This window comes from Rattus norvegicus, chromosome 9 (genome assembly GCF_036323735.1).
Source record: "Rattus norvegicus strain BN/NHsdMcwi chromosome 9, GRCr8, whole genome shotgun sequence".
In the NCBI taxonomy this organism is placed as follows: domain Eukaryota; kingdom Metazoa; phylum Chordata; class Mammalia; order Rodentia; family Muridae; genus Rattus; species Rattus norvegicus.
Window position 1 is genome coordinate 1,762,429 of NC_086027.1, and position 6,000 is coordinate 1,768,428.

At 47.6% G+C, this 6,000-nt stretch overlaps 1 pseudogene; it reads left to right on the forward strand.

Moving 5' to 3' along the window:
- Window positions 1-3,058: 3,058 nt before the first annotated feature.
- Window positions 3,059-3,973, forward strand: Myl12b-ps2 (myosin light chain 12B, pseudogene 2; annotated as a pseudogene).
- The last annotated feature ends 2,027 nt before the right edge of the window (window positions 3,974-6,000 follow it).

Here is a 6,000-nt window from a genome sequence, read left to right on the forward strand (position 1 = left end):
TACCCCAATACATTAATAAATCACCAATTCATCCACAAATGAACTCACAATGTCTTCTGGTGTCAGCCAGGCTGCTTCATCTTGAAATTCAATGAGTCTTGGTTGCATGAGCCCAAATATGAAGCCAAGTGGTAGGCTGCTATGGATAGCTGTGTCCTGGACTCAGTCCTCTCTCCACTGATAGCCAATATTTACAAGTGGGATTGTGGGCCAGTCCTGGAGCACAGGATTTTATAACCGGGAGGCAGAGGCAGAGGCAGAGGCAGAGACAGGTGGATCTTTGTGAGCTCAAGGCCAGCCTGATCTACATAGTGAGTTCCAGAACACACAGGTCTATACAGTGAAACCACGCCCAACTCAAAAACAACAACAACAAAACAACCCCCACAAAATAACCCCCTCCCAAACAAACAAACAAACAGCAGCAGTAGAATTCAGGAGGCCAGCAATGACTAAGCGGGAACAAGGCCCAGGTAGGAGCAAGAACACAGCTGTCCCACCCGTGCTCATGAGTCAGTGCAGGTAACACTGGAACAGCTGGCCACCAGTATGAGCAACTGTGGCAGAGTCAAGTGGATCCTGGGGCCTTCTACACACATGTACTCTAGAGAAGATGGATTTTAGACCAAGGATGCTCTAAAACCATGCAGGTAATGCACTGGTGAGGCTGAGGCAAAATCCCCAAGTCTGAGGATAGCCCAGGCCAGCTGTCTGTTCCTGCTTCCCCTGTGTGAACTCTTTGCCCTGGTTTCTCCTCAGGGGTGTCTGGGGAGGCTCTATCAATAGGACTGAGGGGTCAAACCTACTCCATCTAGGAACTAGCCTCTAATTTTAAAAGAAAAAGAGTCTGACAGCTTGACCCAAGTTTATCTCTGGCTGATATCCCAGAGTTATTCCCTAGCAACAGCCAATCAGGATTAGTCTGATAATTACAGATGTACTTTCTGGATTGTTCATGGTTTTGCTTCAGGGCACCCAGTTGCCAGCTTACCATAGTCATTCCATTAGATTCCTGTCAGGCTGGAAACCCCCTTGCTTGCTCTATACCTCCTATAAAACCTTGTTCTGTTGAGGGCTGAGGGCTTCACCCTCCTATCTTGCTGCATTAGGGTTGGTGGGGAGCCCAATCTTGAGCTTAAATAAAGACCTTAATGCGGTTGCATTGGAAGAGGCTCCTTGGTTGTCTTTTGGGGTTCTTGAATGTGTCCTGACCTCTAGAAGGAGTCTTGATACCAGCTGATAAGGAGTTCCTGTCTGTCTGTGTCTGCCCATATGGTAAATCTTTTTATCTGTCTGTGAGGTGCTGCAGTAATTCTGTTCCATGTGCTCTGTGAAGCACCACAGTAATTCTGTTCTGGAAAGAGGCCTAAAAAAATCTGTATTTCGTGGTCAAAGTGACTAGACTCGGAATGAGAGACGTTGGTGTCTCAGTTGGGGTTGGGTGAGGCTTTGGGATCTGCAGGCAGCAGCCATCTGAGAATTTTGTTTCCTCATGATAGAGAATTGAAGATCAACCTTCTGTTTGTGTTTGTTGTTTCTGTTGGGACTAATGGTCTATTCCTATGTTTCTTGGTATGGGGCAACTTTGACTTTAACAGACATTAACGTGGGATAGGTGCCTTCAACTCCACTAGAACTGCTTCTTAAGCCATTTTAAGAATGACTAGGAGGACAAGTCTTTTTGCCACCATTAGGAAAGATAAATTAACAACATTTTGCAGGTCAGAATGGTCCACCTTCAACACCAGCTGATCCCTGGAGGGGATCCTTTGACCTGAATTGGTCCAAGAAATCAAAAAGCTTATTTTTAAACTCAAACTTGGCCATCTGGATTAAATACCTTCTGTGGTGGCCTGTCGAGACCTCCTAGAAGACCTGCCCTCCTGGGTTAAACCTTTTCTTCTCACACAACACGGATACAGTTTTTGCCTTGGCTAGCAAAAAGCCCAAGGTTACAAAGGAAGAGTTCCCAGGCCACCCACTTCCTTCTGAACCATCCCTCTACAGTCTCCTCCAAGGAGGAACGGAGGAAGATGTCACCTTTCCATCCCCACCTTATTCTCCTCCTCAGGCAGAACAGCAGGCTCCACAGGCAGCTCTGCCACAGACAGTAGAGGGGGACAAGAAGCCACCAGAGGCTGGGTGCTGAGCCTGAATTAGTCACCCTATCCTTGTGTGCAGTGGGGCAGGTCAGTGATCAAGGAAATCAACCCACTATTGGCCCTTCACCACTAATGACCTTTACAACTGGAGAACTCAGAACTCTCCCTTTTCAGACAACCCCCAAGATTTAATTAGACTGTTAGAGACAATTCTCTTCACCCACCACTTGGGATGACTGCCAGCAGCTCTTGTAGGTTCTCTTCACCACGGAAGAGAGGGACAGGATTCACAGAAAGGCCAAGAAATTGGTTCCTGGCCCCACTGGGGAACCCACCAATAAGCAAGCAGCTACTGATGCTGTTTTCCCTTAACCTGCCCAGATTGGGACTTCAACACTGTTAAAGATAAGGGGACATTCTTCGTCTACTGGCAGGCTCTGTTGACAGGTCTCAAGGTAGCTGAGTGCTGACCCTCATCTGATCAAAGCATTTACTAGTCAGGGGGACAATGAGAGCCTGCAGCTTCTTTAGAGAGGGACAGTACACTCCCATGGACCCTGGGTCTCCAGAAGAGAAAGCAGCAGTAGCTATAATAGCTTTTGTTAACCAGGCAGCAGTATATATCAAGACAAAGCTTCAGAGGGTTGAGAGGTTAAGAGAAGAGAGTCTGAGGGACTTAGTGATAGTGGCAGAGAAAGTGTTTCATAAAAGAGATGGTACAGAGGAGAGGTAGAGGAGGGGGAGAAACAAATGGAGGAAAAGTGGGTAAAAGAGCAGAGGTGAGAGACTTGTGACCTGGCAAGGATCCTACTGGCAACCACGCCAAACCAGACCACCATAGGAGATGACTAAAACAGATGGCTTCTGGAGAAGAAGGTAAGGGGGGCCCTAAGGATCAAGAACGCACCCGCTTAAAAAAGAACAAATGTGTTGTTGAAAGGAAGAGGGCCGGCAGTCGCTGGTTGGGTCCTCTCGTGTGTGCAGCTTCAGGTCAGATTTGAACGGCCACCATGTCGAGCAAAAAAGCAAAGACCAAGACCACCAAAAAGCTCCCTCAGTGCGCAACGTCCAACGTGTTCGCCATGTTTGACTAGTCCCAGATCCAGGAGTTCAAAGAGGCCTTCAACATGATCGACCAGAACCGGGACGGCTTCATTGACAAGGAGGACCTGCACGACATGCTGGCGTCTCTGGGGAAGAACCCCACCGACGCCTACCTGGACGCCATGATGAACGAGGCTCCGGGCCCCATCAATTTCACCATGTTCCTCACCATGTTTGGAGAGAAGCTGAATGGCACTGACCCAGAGGACGTCATCAGAAACGCCTTCGCTTGCTTCGATGAGGAAGCCACAGGCACCATCCAGGAGGATTACCTGAGGGAGCTGCTGACTACCATGGGCGACCGCTTCACAGATGAGGAAGTGGATGAGCTGTACAGGGAGGCCCCCATGGACAAAAAGGGGAATTTCAACTACATCGAGTTCACGCGCATCCTCAAGCACGGAGCAAAAGACAAAGATGACTGAAGAGCTGCAGCTGACATTCCTGTTGAGTTTCCTTATTCACTTCATGTCTCAGACACGCACCCCCGTAGGACCTACTGTGTGCCACTTAGTTTCTCAGACACCCCCTCCTATAGGACCTACTGTGTACCATTTGGTTTCTCAGACAGCCCCACCCCCAAACCCCCTAAGGACCTACTGCGGGCCACTTAGTTTCACAGCCTTCCCTCTTTTTTAATGTATTTATTCCAGACCCTTTCTGCCACTTAGCATGCATATAATCAGACTGGAACGGGGACAATGTTGTAAATTGTACTGAAAATGAGATGCAAATAAAAAAAATAAACCAATGTGAAAAAAAAAAAAGAAAGGAAGAGGGCCACTGGGCCAAGGAGTGCCCCAAGAAAAAGAAGCCTATTCAAACCATCGCCTTCAAAGATATAAATAAAGATGAGAAATGGGTCAAGGGGCTCAGACCCCCTCCCTGAGCCCAGGGTAACCCTACAAGTAGAAGGGAAACCCACCAGCATCCTTGTAGATTGTGGGGCTCAACATTCTGTCTTGCTAAAGCCTGAAGGTAAAGTTTCTTCAAAAAGATCCTGGGTCCCAGGGGCAACAGGAATTAAATAGCACTCGTGGACTACCCGAAGAACTTGGGAGTAGGCAAGGTAAGCCACATGTTCCTTGTTGTGCCTAAATGCCCCGACTCCCTCTTGGGGAGAGATTTGTTGACATAAATGAGGACACAACTACATTTCTGCCCAGAAGGAGCCAATTAGATTAGATTCAGAAGGGAAGCCTATTCATGTCGTGAGCACCACTCTAGCTGAAGAATACCAGTTGTTCAAGCCCCTCCCACCGCAGAGGACAAAATTATTACTTGGCTAGAGAGAGATAGGAGGAGTCAAGACGGCTAGGCATTGGACCCCAATTTGGATTGAGCTCAAGTCAGGGGCTGAGGCTGTATGGGTCTGACAGTACCTCGTGCTTCTGATTGCCAGGGAAGGTATGGGATACCCCATATCAGGAGGCTATTAAGTGAAGGGATTCTGAGACATGATATTGACCTGGAACACACCCTTCCTGACAGTCAAGAAGCCGGAACTAATGATTATAGACTAATGAGTATGAGACTTAAGAAAGGTAAATTAGTGGGTTCGGTCCCCAGCTCCGAAAAATAGAACCAAAAAAAAAAAAAAAAAAAAAAAAAGAAAGGTAAATTAGGGGTTGGGGATTTAGCTCAGTGGTAGAGAGCTTGCCTAGCAAGCGCAAGGCCCTGGGTTCGGTCCCCAGCTCTGAAAAAATGAAAAGAAAAAAAAAAGAAAGGTAAATTAACAGGTTATAGATAACCAACCAATAGTTCCTAATCCCTACACCCTCCTGAGTGCAGTTCCTCCTGGCATACAGTACTGGATTTAAAAGATGCCTTCTTCAGCCTTTGAATGGCATGATCCAGGGTTTCAGATTAGCAGACAGCTGACTTTGACTCATCTGCCCCAAGGATTTAAAAACTTGCATACCACTTTTGATGAGGCCCTCCATGAAGACCTGAGTGGGTACAGAACCCAGCATCCTAAACTGATTCTCTACAGTATGTGTATGGCCACGTGGTGACAGCAGAGACCAAACAAGAATGCCTGGAGAGAACTTAGGATGTCTTGGAGGCCCTCAGGAATTTGAGCTACTGAATCTCTACTAAAAAAAAAAAAAAAGCCTAACTCTGCCAGCCACATGTGACCTATCTAGGGTACATATTAAAGGAAGGTCAGAGATGGCTCTCTGAGGCCACAAAGGAAAGTGTCCTGAGCCTTCCGACATTCAAGACTTCCCACCAGGTAAGGGGATTCTTGGGGTTCACTGGATTCTGCGCAATATGGGTACCAGGGTTTGCAGAAACAGCCAAGCCACTATATGAGGCCACTTGAGCCTCCTGAGAGCTTTGTCTGGACATCAGGAAGCCTTCGACACCTTAAAGAAGGTTGTAATGTCTACACCAGCCTTGGGGTTGCCACATGTGACTAAGCTCTTTCATTTCTTTGTGGACAGGAGATATGGGATAGCAAGAGGGTTATTAACGCAGATTCTTGGGCTCTGGTATTGACCAATGTCCTACCTCTCAAAGAAATCAGACCCAGTAGCCAGAGGCTAGCCTCCCTGTGTGTGTATGACCCTCCTGGTCAAGAATGCTGACAAACAGTCATTGAGCCAAAGTCTGACCATTGCCACACCTCATGCAATCAAAGGGGTACTTAAACAGACCCCCAAATGATGGCTCACCAATGCCACAATGATTCATTACCAGTCTCTCCTCTTAAATACCCTCAACTGCCCTGAGCCCTGCCACCCTGCTGCCTGACTCAGACCTGGATGGGCTCATGACCTATATGACTGCT